Source organism: Taeniopygia guttata, chromosome 12, assembly GCF_048771995.1.
Source record: "Taeniopygia guttata chromosome 12, bTaeGut7.mat, whole genome shotgun sequence".
Lineage (NCBI taxonomy): Eukaryota > Metazoa > Chordata > Aves > Passeriformes > Estrildidae > Taeniopygia > Taeniopygia guttata.
Window position 1 is genome coordinate 13,258,205 of NC_133037.1, and position 16,093 is coordinate 13,274,297.

The window sequence follows — 16,093 nt, forward strand, 5'->3', positions numbered from 1 at the left end:
AAATGCCAAGACAAACGTAGTAAAAAGTTTATCAATGGCAAAATCTGAATATACAACAAGTTCAAGAGCTTCCTACTGTATCTGGTATGGAAATAAAAATGCAAAGGTGAAGTTCTTCGGAGAATTTTTTAGAAAATTAGATTTCGAGGTTCTTATACCATAAGTGTCTGCAAAATCAATCAAACATAGATGAATACTTATGTCAGAATTTTTGGAATCCCACCCAAAGAGAAAAATGAGATCAAGCACAACACAGCTATGCAAGAGTCCAGCATCAAAAATATTGTCTAGGAATAGCTTTGAAATATTTATAAACAAGTGCAGCATTGAAGTGGAGGAAAGGAAAACTATAAACAACAGGGTCATATTGTAAGTTTAATTAAAAAAAAAAAAAATAAAAGGCAAAATATCTGAAATACCAAAGGAACATCTTTAAAGGGACTTTAGGGGTGGGAGGGCACAGTTGGGTTTTTTAAACAGCCATAAATACTCTTAGACTTGAACTGGGATGAGACAAGAGTGGCATCTAGTGGCTCCCAGAGTTACGGTGCTTCTTCCCCCTGAAGGACTGGGACATGTCCCAGACCCCCTTTTCTGCTGTGCCCTTTGCAGCCCTGGGCTGTACCTGAGGTCTGGGGAGTCCCCATAGCAAAACTGGGGAGCGGGGTGTGAGGAGGAGAACAAGTTAAGGAATAAAGAGATTTTATTCCCTGTTTATGGGTGCTTTGTTAGGATCTTTGCTTACAGGCAGGTGGGATTTTTGTTTTAATCTGGCAGGAATAAATTGTACACATTTTAAGAATGTGTTCAGTAAAGCTGTAGGACTGATACTGATTCATTCTTAACATGTGCTTGTTTACTTACACCTGACTTCCAACTATATTAACAGAGCATATTCATACCTTGTGCACACATTTGGCCATATTTTCCAAAATTTACTTAATACTCTCATGAGTTACATATTTTTAACATGAAAGTATAGGAAAAAAGTTCCTCAATTGAAAATTTTGGAATTTCCTTATGAGAGTAGACAATGCATTTGCAGGAACGTATTTCCAGAGGATCATTCAGATCCCCTGGGGGAAGCTCACTTGCCTAGGAAAAGGGTACAGTATTATGGCATTAGGGAGACTTGATGAGATTTTGATCCAGGTTCCATTTTAATTACGTATTATTAATCATTTTGCAGTTGGAAAAATCCTCCATTGTCTATGTATAACTAATTAGGAACTCATGTTTCTTAAATTAAAGAAATGTGTAGAGGTTTCTTTTGCAGTGTGGGATTGAGCTGAGAATACATTGCACTAGAGCATAAATTTTCCTTCACAGTCCAAAAACTGTTCCTCTACAACACAAATATACAGGAAATTAAATTGTGTATTATATTCCAAAACTGCTGTGAGACACTACAAACATTCAAATACCACCACTGAAAAGGCCATTTATGTTACTTCATCTGCTTTGCATTTGCCATTCTTATCTCTTTGAAATGGTTTTCTGATAGTAAAAATAATTTCTCTATTAATCCCTGTACAGAGTAACCACACAAGTATAAGTATATATTAATTAATATTACTGTTTATGACTTGGATGCCAATGACTGAACATTACAAATGCTGCTATTACTATCAGCAGAACAGCATGCAAGGAGGATTTGAATTGTAATCAGTGTCAGACACAAAGCCATTAAACTAATATTTAATGTATTTTAAACAGAATCCAAGTGTTGAATGTTAATACATATATATACAGTGATGTAATTTAAAACATTACAAAATGTATGTAGCAGAAAATAGACCAAAAATCTGTGTTGTGGCAAGTCACTGCATTCAAGCTCAACTTACCCAAGTGTCTATTTATTTCAGAAGTGACTTTGTTCTTTTAGCTTTCAGAATTTAAATTGAAATTTAAAGCTAAAATTTCATTTTTTAAACTGAAATACAAAATTATTTCAGATCTTTGGAAAGTATTTTGATTCTGCCAGACACTGACATTCACCAAGTCCAAACAGCAGTTGTACAAGTTCTTTTTTTCCCCTGAATTTTGGTTAAGAATGGCCACTGGCTTAATATTAAATTCGTGGAAAATAAAGGATTTTGATAATATAGCTGCTGACTTGCAACACAAAAAGTGAGAATTGTTGTCACAACTTGCCAGAATTGCAAGCTTTAAGTACCATCCTCTTCTCAGTAAAGAAAATTAAAAATCAAGGCAAAAGCAAAGCCTCAGTCAGTACACACTGTTTGATTCTATCCAGTGTTTTGAAGATACATCATTGATTTTACATCATTATAATGTTCTAGCTATTAGGTTTCCACATGCTATAATTATTGAGAAGACAACAGCTCCATGGCTTTTTGCAGCACCTTCAAAATGCAACATTTAAATTAGGTTCTCTAAATTTGTTTTTCACATATAGGCCAGCTCTGTGTGCTGGATCACTCACCAGAACTTCTCTGCAACCTTCCAGCTGTGACAGGCCAAATGTCCAGGGGCTGCAGCACAGCTAAGGGGGAGCAGACCTGCACCATTGACTTGTGTGAGCAAAGAGCAGGAGTGAGTGCCACAGATCAGGACTCGACTGTGCTCTCTGCTCTTACACTGCACACACCATCACATGCAGGCACACAAAACAATCCCTGCTCTCGACTTTTCCACCTAAACACAAGGGAGGAGATTTATATTATCAGCAGACATCCATAAATAATTAGGTAATACCAATCAGGAAGATTAGCAACACCTTCAGATCATCAACCACCTTATTCACCATGGAGGGTTTGTGGGGGTGGCAGTGGGAGGGAGAAGTGGACCACTTGTTGAAAAAGGGCAGTCAAAAAGAAAAGAATGTAATTAGCAAAATATCGGTACTGGGATCCCCGACATGGGAAGAATGATGATGTGCAGAACCCCATGATATCAGAAGGCTGATTAATTACTTTATTATACTATATTATACTAAAACTATATATTACACTAACAAGAACTATCACTAACTTGAAAACCCACTACTCTCTCTGCCGAGAGTCTTGACACATCTGCAGCCTAGTTGATCAATCAATCCAAAACACCATCACCAGAATCCAATCAAGCAATCAAAATGGGTAAACAATCTCCATAACACATGCACAACAACGAGCAGCAGTGAGATAAGAATTATCTTGATTATTCTTTTCTCTGCTTCTCTCACAGCTTCTCTCAGGAAAAATCCTGAGAAAGCTAAGTCTCTCTCTGTTCAGAGGACATGTGAATACCACAAGCAAAACACTGCAAAATAAGAACAGCCATCTCCCATCTGTAATTGCCCATGAAACCCAGAGAAGTGATGGTAGTGCTCCCCAGCACTGCTGTCCTTTTCCAGAGCTGGGGGAACTGACCTTCTGCAGATTTGTAGAGAACCTGCCCTGGATGTGTGAATGGCCACTTCTCCTGAAGTGGTGGAGACATGCTTTTAGTTAATGCAGGACATTTCAACTGGTAAAATGCTACTAAATCAATTGTATATCAATATACATTCTGGTATCTCAGCAGTTACAGTTCGGCGTGTAGGGTAACAATAATGGAAAACAGAACTTGCCATTATGTATCATTAATGTATAATCAATTACAGGAATCTGTTAGTGCTTTCCTTCAGAGACTCAATCACGAGGAAACACAATCTACTTAAATGTGCAGATAACAAACGGAAATGATTTTTAAAACAAGGTGACTGGGTTGAAAACATTTTTAAAGATAAACTTTAACAGATTTCCTGACCTCATTTTATTAATGCAAAAGTCAAAATAGACAAAAATGCTGGCTTTATATTTCCAAGAATGGAATATGTAAGTTCCTATTAAATCTGGACCTGGAACGTGTATTTTCCAGCCAACGTGCAAGAGTGCATTTGCTGTATTCATCATTATATATTTGTGTGTATATACAATGATGTCACTGTTTATGGCACTGGAAAATCCAAATCAGAAAGCACAGGTTTTATACTGTCCTTCTGGAGTTCCCTCACACACGGGCTGAAGGCAACGCTCCCCAAATTCACCAGTCAGTGTCAGGGCTTATCTGGAGACCGGAGCAGAGGTGCCTGCACAGGGCAGAGCACTCCCAGGGGACCAGCAACCATGGCAAGAGCGATGAAAGCATCAGGGACATCCTCGGCTCTGGGAAGGATTTGTCACAGCAGAAATGTTTTATCACTCCGAAGAGCTGAGCTGCAGTCTGAAGAGTAAGGGCAAGGTACAAAATGAAGCAGCTTTGGATCCCATACCCTTGCTGTCTCCTGTCTATCTCCTGGTTTATCTCAGCACACCAGGGGCTCTCCTGCCTTACACAGGTGAGAAACCCAGCTAAAATAAAATGGGATCCACCCAAATTGGCCTTGACAACACTCCCACCTCTCAGTTTTGTCTTCTCACATACAGACAGAAAATAGGAAGATGAGATGAAAAGATGAGGTGTTGTTCTACTTCTCCACAAGCCCAGCAACCCCTGCTCAAGAGGAATGCTGATGCTGCCTGAATGTAGAAAGGTCAAGGACTGGGAATTATTTGGAAGAAATACACAGCAAAGTATTTACCAAGGAATTACATTTAAAAAAAATTATTTATCTATGGGGTTAATTGTGGATACTCGTAGGGCTGCTATTTTAAGGAGTTCAGTACAGAACTTAAATTAAAAATGAAAAAAAATTTGGGATTCAAGTGGTTTTATAGTACATGCCACACATTCTTACTCTTTGAATTTCAATTAATCGTTAAGAGATTTCTCATTCTATGATCTGTAATAGATCCCAATGAATACAGGTCCTATAAAATCTGCAGAAAATTGCTATTTTAAGAGATGAAACGGAGTAGAGAAGGGTAGAGGATATAGAAATTGAATAATTTCTCATAACACTACCATTTTGCATTTCACCTCCTTAATATGCCTTTTCATATTATTGACATTTGACATGCAGTTAAAGCCAGGAAATATAGGTCTTCCTAGAAGAAAAATAATCGTTTGAGTTTTAGGAAACTACCTCAATAGATACTTACATGTATGGGAATTTCAGTGAAAATGAGGGGCATTTTCAATGGTGATGCAGGATTTGCCCCTTTAATGAAAGGTTTGCACTTTGAACATCTCTACTCCATCACTAATCTGTGGCACCACAACCATTACCCTTAGCAGGACTGTTAATTTTCCAGGTGCTTGCAGGAAACAACTGTTTCCCCAGCTGCTAAATGTGTGCTTTAGAAGATGTGACACTTGTGATGGGGAGGGGGGTGGATCTGAAGTGTTGCTGGGCCTCTGTGACAGCTCCTGTGTAAGACAGGATCACCCAGCAAACAGCCCAGGGCACAGGCTGGGATCATAGCCAGGCACTGGGGATGGGTTGGGGCAGCACTTCCCCACAGCAGGAGCCCAGCCTGTCTCCCCAGCCCCCTGCTGCTGCCAAGGGGCAGAATTTGAAGCAGGAGAGGGGGGAAATGAGCCAGACCCCCAGTGAGAAGTGACTGAAAGGAGAGGAGACCATGGAGAGCAGTTCACACTCTGCAAGGGCACCAAGGCCACTGGGCTGGGCAGAAAGGCTTGGAAAGACCTCATAGCCTCCAAAACCTCCCACAGCTTTTCATAACCTCAGATGGCCTCTGTCCAGACCATTTTACCTCGTCACAATTCCATACACCCTGTTAAAAAAAAGAAAAAATATCACAAATCCAACACAAGCTTCCACATGCCAGAAAAATTGTACCAAATCTCCTCACCTTACTGTCAACCAGCTGGGATTTTGCCATCCCTATACCCAAAACCTCCATGGTCCATTCCAACAAGGCCCATCCCCCTCTACTCATCCCTTTATTGCAGCAGAATTCTGGTTTGCGTATGATGCTGAAAGCTCTCGAGCTGACTTTGTCAGCAGGAGCTTCACACAGCACACAATATCCATTAAACCTTTCATGAATATCTCTGATTGGCACCTTTTGGATGCACGGCAATATTTCTCTGAACACATGCTCCTCATTTCAAAAAGCGAACTGGACAGAGAATAAGATTTAAAATAGGAAATTTTTTTTTACATCTCAATTGAATACTCTGAAAGCTTTAGCAAAGCAGCTGATGGTTTAAATCTGAAATCTAAAATGCATGAAAAGTGATATTAAATAAAATTACTGTTATTTCAATGTTGTCCTTTTTCTTTTTTAATGAATCACAAAACACTTATTTAAACTTGGCGTGTATGATTTTTCAAGGAAAAAACCATCACTTTTTTCCCAAGCTTTTCTCATAGGCAAGTACATCTTCCAATCTTTTATTTCATGCATTTAGTCATTGAGCTTTGCTGAACAAAAGCCATGGCCTGATCTTAGACATGGTCTTTCACCATGGTTTTTTGGGGTATTTTTTAAAGAGTACATGTCCCAAAATGCATAACCCGTAAAACCAGTGATAAACATGTGCATACCATGCTTTATACTTAAGACTCAATTGCAGAACTTTGAACAAAATTATTAAATTATAAATACTAAACTATATATGCATGTAAATGTGCATATTTAATTCATCCTCTCAGCCATGGCCACATGTCCATGTGGAGGACAGCTCAGAAGGCTGCATTTCTAAGCCTGAAGATTCTACACATCGTAGTTTTGTCAAATTTTGAAATCTTCAGTTTTTATATTAAAAAAACCTGAAAGTCATTAACTGTGACCCTCAACATCAATCTATTGTGTGCTGTGCTGTCACCTATTATTCATGGAAAAATAATTGGTTTTGTTTTTCCAAATATTTTTTAATAATCTGAGTTTAAAAGTCACCAGTGACTATTTCACAAGGAGAAGCTTCCAAGTATGCATTAATTAAACATGCAAGAGTATTTTTATGATTAAAAAACCCCATAGTCCACTGAGTCCAGGCAAATCCTGTATATTATGAATTGACAAACCACAACTGATGAAATGATGCATGAAAATAGAGACAGAGAACTTGAACCCAGAAAATTTTCAGACAATAACCATTACCAGGTTTAATTAACTATAACACAAAAGTGGGGGCTCCTTCTGTTTCAAGTTAATGAAGCTCAACACATGGACACTACAATTTAGAGCATAAGTCTAAAGCAAGTTATATTTTGAGATTGAAATAATGAGCTTGGTATTTTAATTTCAGCAATTAGGTGAGATCCAGAAACAAAGACACAACACATGCACTGGAAATGTTAAGGTACAAATGCAGATGGTTTTCACTCAATATCTTTCTTATAAGCCAGAGGCAAGAAAATATTTTTTTCCTACAATAAGCAGTATGTACAATACCCTGGAAATATTTCTACTATGATCATCTAAGATTTACTCACTTTCATACAACACAAGTCAGAAACGTGACCTCATCTAGAGCCCTGAACTGCTTAGTGACTCCTATCATGCCTTTCTTATATATATTCATTAAATCTCTATCTATAATACTGTTATTTCCATTTAAAATGATTGTTGTGTAGCAAAAAAAAGCTGCTCTCCCACAAAAATGAATAAGCCTAGATCACTTCCACCCTTTTCAATAATTTGCCTATTCCTAAATACTAGGCTGGAAGAATATATGACCCTTAACTTAATCTCATCACCAAGCACCTCCAAAGGAAAAAAAAAAGCACAAAAAGAGAAAAGATGGTCTGCCATTTATGTCTCCCATTTATAGTTTATTAAACCTAGAGATAATAGGAAAAAGGTGGAAAAAAGCAGAGAATGTCTGGGCTGTAGTATCAGATATCACTGCTTATTACTGGCTATCTGCCTAGTAATCATAAATCCATTGGGTAATATTCTCAAATCTTTTGCTTTTCAGGTAGGTGTGAGCCAAAAAGAAAAAAAGTTTAATTTTCTATGAAGAGCAGAAAACAGCAAGCACAGCACAACTGGGTACCAGGATGCATAAATATTCCTGATTATGAACCCTTGCACATAAAGCAAACAGGAAGAGTTTGAAGTTAACAGTGTGTACATCATGCAAAAGGTATCTCTGTCCCAAAAGATAGATATCACATAGACTATGAATGAACTGCTCCAATAAATTATATTATTCCTCAGAGGGGAGAGGAGAGCAATGTTATAAACAGTGACTTCAGAAAAGTGAGAACAATAGGGCATTGAATTTTGTAAGAGTGAATTAAGGATCTTTTTTTTCCTGGAGGAGAGCTCAGTATCATTGACCAATAAGCCTTTGAAAGAAAAGCATTAACTCCAGCTCTGCCTGTTCCCCTAAGCACCTCAGCATCCTGCACTTGCAACATTCTGTACCTGCATTTAGTTTCTGATAGAAGTGCAAGTAAAGAATTAAATAGAAGCTTCAAGTAGATTTTTTTAAATATATGCTTTCCAGGGAACTCAGAAAACACATGATCCTGGCAGAACACACATCTCAGACACATAGCTTTGATGAGAGGCTGAATGTGCCTTTGTAGAAGATTTACCAAATCAGAAAACAACAATCCCTGTACATCACCTCCTCCTTGTGCTGTTGGACACGCACTGAATATCCACGGATAAAGGCAAGCTAAGCCAGAGCAGCATTTTTCAAAATGAATCTTGATGGGACCAAACTCCTCAGATCTGTCACTTGCCTTTGACATCTCTTAAACCAAGGAAAGTCATTTTCTTGAAACATTCTCGGAGACCTTGACAGGACTGGGAATGTAGGAGTAAGTGTGACTCCCGTGTGAACCCTGCTCAGTGCTGAGGGCAGGGCACAGGCACAGGGCTCAGAGCTCTGCTGACCTTGTCTGCAGCATAAAGCTAAAAGCTAATTTAAAAGCTTTTTCAGAAGATAACAAGATTTTTTTTTTTTTCTGAGAGTGATGTCCAATATTTTCAAGGCCACATATCTGAACAAAAGAAGACAAAAAACTGCCTCCTATGAAGTGAATTTCAATGTCAAATTTCTGTTTGTTATCACCAATATGCCAAACATTAGGCACTGGCAACTGTAACTTCACCTTGTATGTCATTTTTCTGGCTCTTTAGCTGCTTTCTTGGTTAGTTAGAATTGGAAACTGATAGGCCCATAAACATCTATGAGAGACACGTTATTAAACACATCATCTCTGTCTGCTCTGACAAGGATAAGCCAAGTTCTCTAAGGTTTACAGCAATCTCAAGGAGTGTATGTTTTTCAATAACATGGTGATCTTTTTTCCTCATCTATGCAGCATTTCTCCCTCACTCCCACTGCACACTTGTTTTGCCCGGCTTCTCTGAAACATGTTTTAAAATTTTATTTCAATGTTACCTACTCTTCTGCTCTCTCCAAAGGTTTTTTAAGTAGTTGAAAATAGTTTCTCCATTTTAGCCTCACTTTAAGCAAAGGTAATGGCTCTTAAAGAGACTTGCAAAAAGATTACTGTCAGTACTCTTGAAACACTAAGATATTAACACTTAACAGTTTTGCCTTTACACATTATTTAGGTATTTCTCCTTCTCCAGCCTTCTTCTCTGCACTTCACAGTCTTCTGACACCTCAACTTTTTCTGCTTTCTTCAGCATCCTCCACATCCTTCCTTTCACAAAACAATGTTTGCCTCCTTTAATCTGTTTTGCCTACAGGTACACCCTCCCCAGGGCAGGGCCTGGGGTGGGATCAGCTCTTCCCAAAGGACAAAGGTCTGTCTGAAATGCAGGAAAGCCTCCAACTGCTCCAACTGTGGCACAGCGTGGGACACACTGCTCTGACTGCCTGGGAAGGCAAAACCATTGCCTGAATCTATTCTGGTTTGGGCAATCTTGGAAGGAATGCTGGGCATTTCGAGAGTAAATGGTTTCATAGTCTCAGCTAAAGTTCTTGCAAGTTTACCCTCACTCCCAGTTTGATATGACAAATTTCTCTCTAATTTTAAGGATTAGGTACTGTTATTGATCTTTTCTGCTAACTGTTCATTTCATACTGTCTCCCTCCTTTTTCTTTTTCTCCCTATTACCTGCTTGAAAATGAAGTTATCTGTATTCATGTGACTGGTTTCTTCTGGTACATCATTATCCCCTTTATCTGAACAATACTTGTTCATTCCTCTGTCTGTTCTATTGGAATAAGTTAAAGAATTGCCTTGCAAAAAACAATAAATGAAAGGATTCTGTGTTGCAAACAACAAATTGTTTTATCACTATTCTAAATAGAATTTCACTTTTATTTATAAAACTCATGAGTTTGCATGAATATGCAAGAATCTTAAGCTTTTAGTTCTTTTAAACATGTCTCTAATACTTACAAGATGCATACAAGAGCATTAAAAACCCAACCTGGGGATACTTAATGACTTGAGAAAAGGAAAGGAAGAACTGTACAGGTACTATCTGTATGCAAATACTTTCTGTTCCATCTTGTTTGATGTGCTGTTTGATGTGACCTGTTAATCTTCTTAGTTTTGGAAAACACATTTATTTTTTGCAGAATTGTGCCTGAGAGGAAAAGATCTATGCTGCTGTTCAAAGCTATCCTCTGAATCAAGCAGGAAAGGCACTCAGACTAGAGCCTCCGAGATCCAAAACGACTGCCCCATCCATCAGACTTTTCTGAGCTGAGTGCCTCACTAACTCTTCTGCTGAATTGTTTCACATAATACAAATAACTTAAAATGCACTAGAGAAGCAACTGGAACAGGTTGCTCATATCCTGAGAGCCCCACCTACGTGATTATGAGTTGCTCCAAAGCAGAAGTTTCTCTTGCTTAGGAAAACCTTTGGGGTGTCTCAATGTTTAATCAAAGAACTTGAAATTTTGAAAACACTCATGGGATGGTAAAGTTATTTTCTTCTCATTGCTGGTAGCAAGCAAATATAACAAAGAACCACATAAATATAAAAGGTAAAATCTCAGGAAAACAGCATTATCAGCCCAGTCACAGAGTTCTTTGACAACTCCAGGTTTCAGATTTCTGTAATTATTTACAGCAGGTATCATGAGGCAAAAGCACTGTGTCCGTACTTGATGGGTAGAACTGAATTTATGGAGTGTTCAGCACACACCTCGCACGCTTCAGATAGCGACTGCTGTTCAGGCAGAGGTTGGCAAGAGTACATCCAGAAATGTCTGGAAACTACTTTTGGCTTAAGGGTACCAAGAGGACAAGGCCTGTAGGTTAAGTGAGACAAACCAACTTCCAGAAACCTCTGCCAGACTTCCTCAGAAGCAGAGAACATTATTTGCAGTAACAAATTCAGCCCAGAGCTGCCAGTTCCTCTGCTGTCAAACCCCGTGTAGACCGGATAGCTATTGAAGTAGACAGGCAAAGAATTACTGTTCTTTTTGGATTGGCCCCCTACATACAGCAGAACCACACCAAAAGTACAAAATTGCTGAAAAATCATCTCTCCTGCATTTCTGCTTCTGAAGACAGAGAGTTAAACTCTGCTCTAGTGTGCTCAAAGTCACTCCTTGTTAACAGAAGTTATAAACAAAGAAAAATAAAATCACTCTAGTTATTTACATTTTATTTGTTTGTAGTAAGATAATAGTTCTTACCAAGATAAATGTGTGGAAGGAGGAAAAGTAATAGAAATTATCCACTGATAATAATTGTCTTAAAACATCCAAAATATTCCCATATTGCTCAAAAATCCCCAAACTACAAAACTCCAAAGTGCAAAAAAAAAAAAAAAAAATTGAAGTAATTTATCATTAGAAGATGAGTTAAAATATTGCTAGCCTGGCTTCATGGAACCTTGTTTCTCTTTTGCTCTTCACTTGCCACAGAGTCAGAAAACATAAAAGCTTTGAAATTAAAATACCCAAGAAGGTGCATGGCCCGTCTTTCTCTGTTCTCTCTTTCTGACACTTAATCCCTGCCATGCATGCAGTGTGAAGGCCAAGTGGAAGTCTTCCTCTGAAGATTACTTTGTGCATGAATTCTGCATTTTTTAACAAGTTACATGTGAATTCACTGATGTCTCGATAGTTTCGTAGCCATTTCAGTTTTCCTCTTGCCAACCTTAACAAATAAGTAGGAAAGACTAGACAAGCTAAAATGCTTTCCACTGAAAGGGCTAAAAATCTGAAAATCAATTTGTTGCAGTATTAGAGCAGTTGGGAAGTCCTTAATTTGAGCTCACAGAAATCAATAAGAATAATACAAAACTAAGAACTGCAAAGAGGAATCTTTTATCTCTTTCAGAGGAAAAAATTGAAGTATTTTATGAAAGAAAAAAATACCAAAGGAAAATCTAACACCAATAAAAACTCTAACAGATGCTTTTATGATTTAAATGTGGCTTGCCGAGCCTTGTAGTTCATTAGCTCACTAGGCACTCATATTTCTGTGCACTTTTTCCTTCCTTTTAGCTTTTAAACTGCACTGCAATTCCTAAGAGTTTGGGCCTTTGGTGATGCAGTCAGTTTTTAAGGACATTCTGAATTCTATGCTTACTGTCTTTCCTTGATCTCCCTTATCTTTTGATCAGTATGGAAAAACTTCAGAATAAGACCTATTCAGAAAAACTATTCACAATAAGAACCACACCTCTGCACGTCCTGGCAGCATTTTGCATCCTAGCTGTATCCAAACTATGCCTCCAGCTGGATGGACAAAACCAGAGAGAGCCTGAGTGTCAGAGATAGAGATGAACCCCTTGAGAGCAGATCCTGGCTGAGGCACCTTGGGAGAGAGCTCCAGAGGCAGATTTTATGGCTGAATAAACTGTAGTGCTCTGCAGGAATTACTTCTGCAGGAATTGTGCAGAAGTTTTCAGCTTAGATTTTTTTGAGATAGAGATCTCTTCCTCCCCTTGCCTTATTGGAAGCTCCAGCTGCAGTGTCCACATCCCACCCAAACAGAACTGAGAGCACTTGGGCCTGCAAAACCTTTCAATGAAAGTCCAAAAAGGAATTTAGGCTGCTTCCAGGCTTGAATTCTGATTTAGAAAATATGCAGCTTGGATAAATAATCCATGAAGCATGTCAAAATTCAGATGTTGCACTGCTATGTTAAATGTACTTTTCCAAAAGTAATTTCAATTGCTGGTTAAAAGTGCTTGAAGTCCAACAGGCTTCCCTTTCCCATTGTGGATGTCTAGGACTTCAAGAGCTTATTTCAGAGTAGTGGACATTATTCTAACAGCCAGAAAAATATTAATAAACTGTAAATCTAGTTATCGTGTGCCTCATGCAATATTAGTGAGATCATAAATACACAGAAGACTTGTCTGAAGTATTAACATAAAAGTAATGCATGTGTTATAACTGGAGTTTCATAAGATTATGTGTAATAGCTGTTTTCAATAATTTTTTGTCCTTGTATTTTTCAGTATCTGATATCAATGTAATTATCATCTATTTGTTTAAATTTTTATTAAATCCCTAAACATTCGATAATCCATCTTTATAAACTTTTGCTTGGCATCATTATACTAAATAAACATTTAGGTCTGTTTTTTTTTAAAGTAGCACTCAATTTAGGTTATGATTTTATATCTATATTTAGGCTCTGTATTTAACAGCTAAATTGCAAAATTAGAAAAATTCAGGCGGCTCCGCTAAACAATAAACTATTGAATAATATTAACAGTTGGAGGATTAGACCCAGAAGCTGTAAACCACATGAACTGGACTAATTGTGTTCCTCAGCCCTCTTTTACTATTCGTGCTTTCTTCTAAACATCTGAAGTCTTAAGTTTTGTAGATTTTCAAAATAAAAAAGTCCATTGTTCACATGTGTAAACCACTGAAAACCCCTTAACTCTCCATCTGCTGATTTCACAAGATTTTTTTATGTAGGCAATACACATAGTCTGAGAGTAAGGATGTGATTTTTCAAGGACATGAAATGCAATTTGGAGTTAACAGACAGCAAAATCTGGCAGACAGGTACCTAACTCTGGTATAGTTTTGCAAACCTTTTCCTTAAGGCTCAGCCATATGTTATAGATCTTACAAAAACGAATAATGAAAAACAGCTTTACACCACTATTCCTTTTTTATCCCACTAAATTAACTTTAAGAGTATTCTTAAAAGAAACTAATTTTTTCCTAAAACTATTTGATTAATCCTCTTCTCATCTTCAGGCATAAAACTGAAATAAGGTCAACAGTCTTAACACATTGGCACTTGAATATCTCCTATCTTATGCAGGAAGTAAAAGTACAACAATCAGAAACATAAAACCTGGTAATTCCAGTGCATCAACTGTGCACCGACTTTGATACTAGCAGAAAGAAATAACCTTGCTTTTTTATCACCACATCACACACATACAGAGAAAACTCGGCAGGAATGCAAAGCAAATGAACTAATGAACTTAATTAACACAAAAAAAAATAAAAGAACTGCCCTGCAGATGTGTATTTGTAGTGAAATCAGTCAGCAAATAAACAAGTAGTCATGACAAAATTGTATATGGCTTCCTCCTGTCACTGGGGTCAGAAGTACAAAAACTGGGTAGGAACTAAGTCATTACAAACCTTAATTCTAAACTGAGCACCCACCCCCTGAGATTATGGGAACCCAGAAAGAGTCCAGCCCTGCCAGAGGGATCCTGCCCTGGCTCTGTGCAGGTGGTGACAGCACAGGTTTGTGTGCAGAGCTCAGTGAAGGGGACACAGCGAGCCGAGGGTTCAGGAGCTGCTGGAGCTCACCCTAGGTCAGGGTGGCTCTGTGTGGTGGAAAAGTCTCTCCTCCAACCGTGCTTTCAAAGAAAGACTCAGTAGCCTCCTGTTGTTCGGTCTCATGGTTGTTTATTGCAAGTTATCTAAAAGATTGTCTTCTCAGGCTGCTGTGGTTTGCTCAGCAGCTCAGGCAGAGGCACACACACACCCTGACATCCTCTCTGACTCCCAACTTCTACTTCTCCCACCTCAACCAGGGCTGGTGCCATCTTTTATGTGATACAGTAGGTGTTAAATGTTTATATTTTTTCCCCAATGCCTATTACCTATATTAAATGCTGCCTTTCTACTCTAAACCAATGAGTGCCAACATCACCAAGAACATGGAGGTAAGGAAGAAGAAAGAGGGAGGACAGGACAGGCCCAAATTCCTCCATCTTAAAACTTCTGACCCCCATGTACAAAACCAAAACCCCCCTGTACAAGACTTAAAACCCCCTTGCACAGCACTCAAAAATTCTTCCCTTTACTTTGTGACTACTTTTACTATAATATCTAAACTTTTGTGACTTGTTCTTCCTGCAAGGTTGGTAAATCATTCCATGGTTCAATCCAAAATCACAGCTGTTTCCAGCTGCCTGCCAGGGTCTCAAATGCTTCTGACCTGGACCCAGAACATCCAAAAATATATGAGGGACATTTTGAGTTCTGACAAGGAGCCACCCCAGCCCCGTGGCTGCAGGAGAGCAGCAGCTGCCTGTTGTAGGAGTCCAGCACATCCCTCTGGCTGCCCTGGCTGTCTCAAGACCCTGGCAGGGGTCTCGGAGACCCTGGCATAAAGTCAAAAACATCTGTGGCTTCAATTTTAGCCTGTGGAAAAAGCTGTCAATTTTGTATGAGGAATTACAAGTCACAAAGGTTTTAGTAGTGTGATATTTGAACTAACACAGGGTGGAAAAGTAGAATTCAGGGATTTTTAGAATGGGGTTTAAAGGGGTACAAGATGGAGGAATTTGGGCGTGACCTGGCCTTCTTCTCCTTTGTATTGTCCTCCATGTTTTGGTGTGATGGTGACAGTTTTCTATTGGTTTAAGGCAGAGATTCACAGTTGGGTGTTGGGAATTGGTAAAGAAATTGTAAACATAGACACGTAGTTCTGAGTATATAAGGTGGGAGCCACCCAAGGCTTGAGGACAGAATGCTGTGGCCTCCTTCCTAGCCAGAGCTCGGCAGGTCAGAGAAAGAATGTTTAGATAGGAAGAAATAAGCAACCTTGAAGGCACAATCGGAAGCATTCCAGACTCTTTCTTTGGCTGTGTCAGGCTAGGGAAGCAAAGACTCTTTTCCATCTGGGGTCACCCAGACCGTCAGAACCCCGAGAGAAATCGACAGCCTTGGTGCACTCGTACCCTTGAAATCCCCTTTGCAGTGCTCTGATGAGGTGTGGTGGGAGGAGAGAGCCTCTAAACCAATGTGGTTGTATCAGCTGCATATGCAACAAATTCTTAGGTATGTGGCAGCTCCAGGGAAGAGTTTT

The 16,093-nt window shown here is 38.8% G+C and overlaps 1 protein-coding gene across 5 annotated transcripts in view; it reads right to left on the bottom strand.

Moving 5' to 3' along the window:
• The window catches only part of CACNA2D3 (calcium voltage-gated channel auxiliary subunit alpha2delta 3), a 386,651-nt gene that overhangs the window by 247,181 nt on the left and 123,377 nt on the right, over positions 1-16,093 (bottom strand). The gene's annotated exons all lie outside the window — the stretch shown is intronic.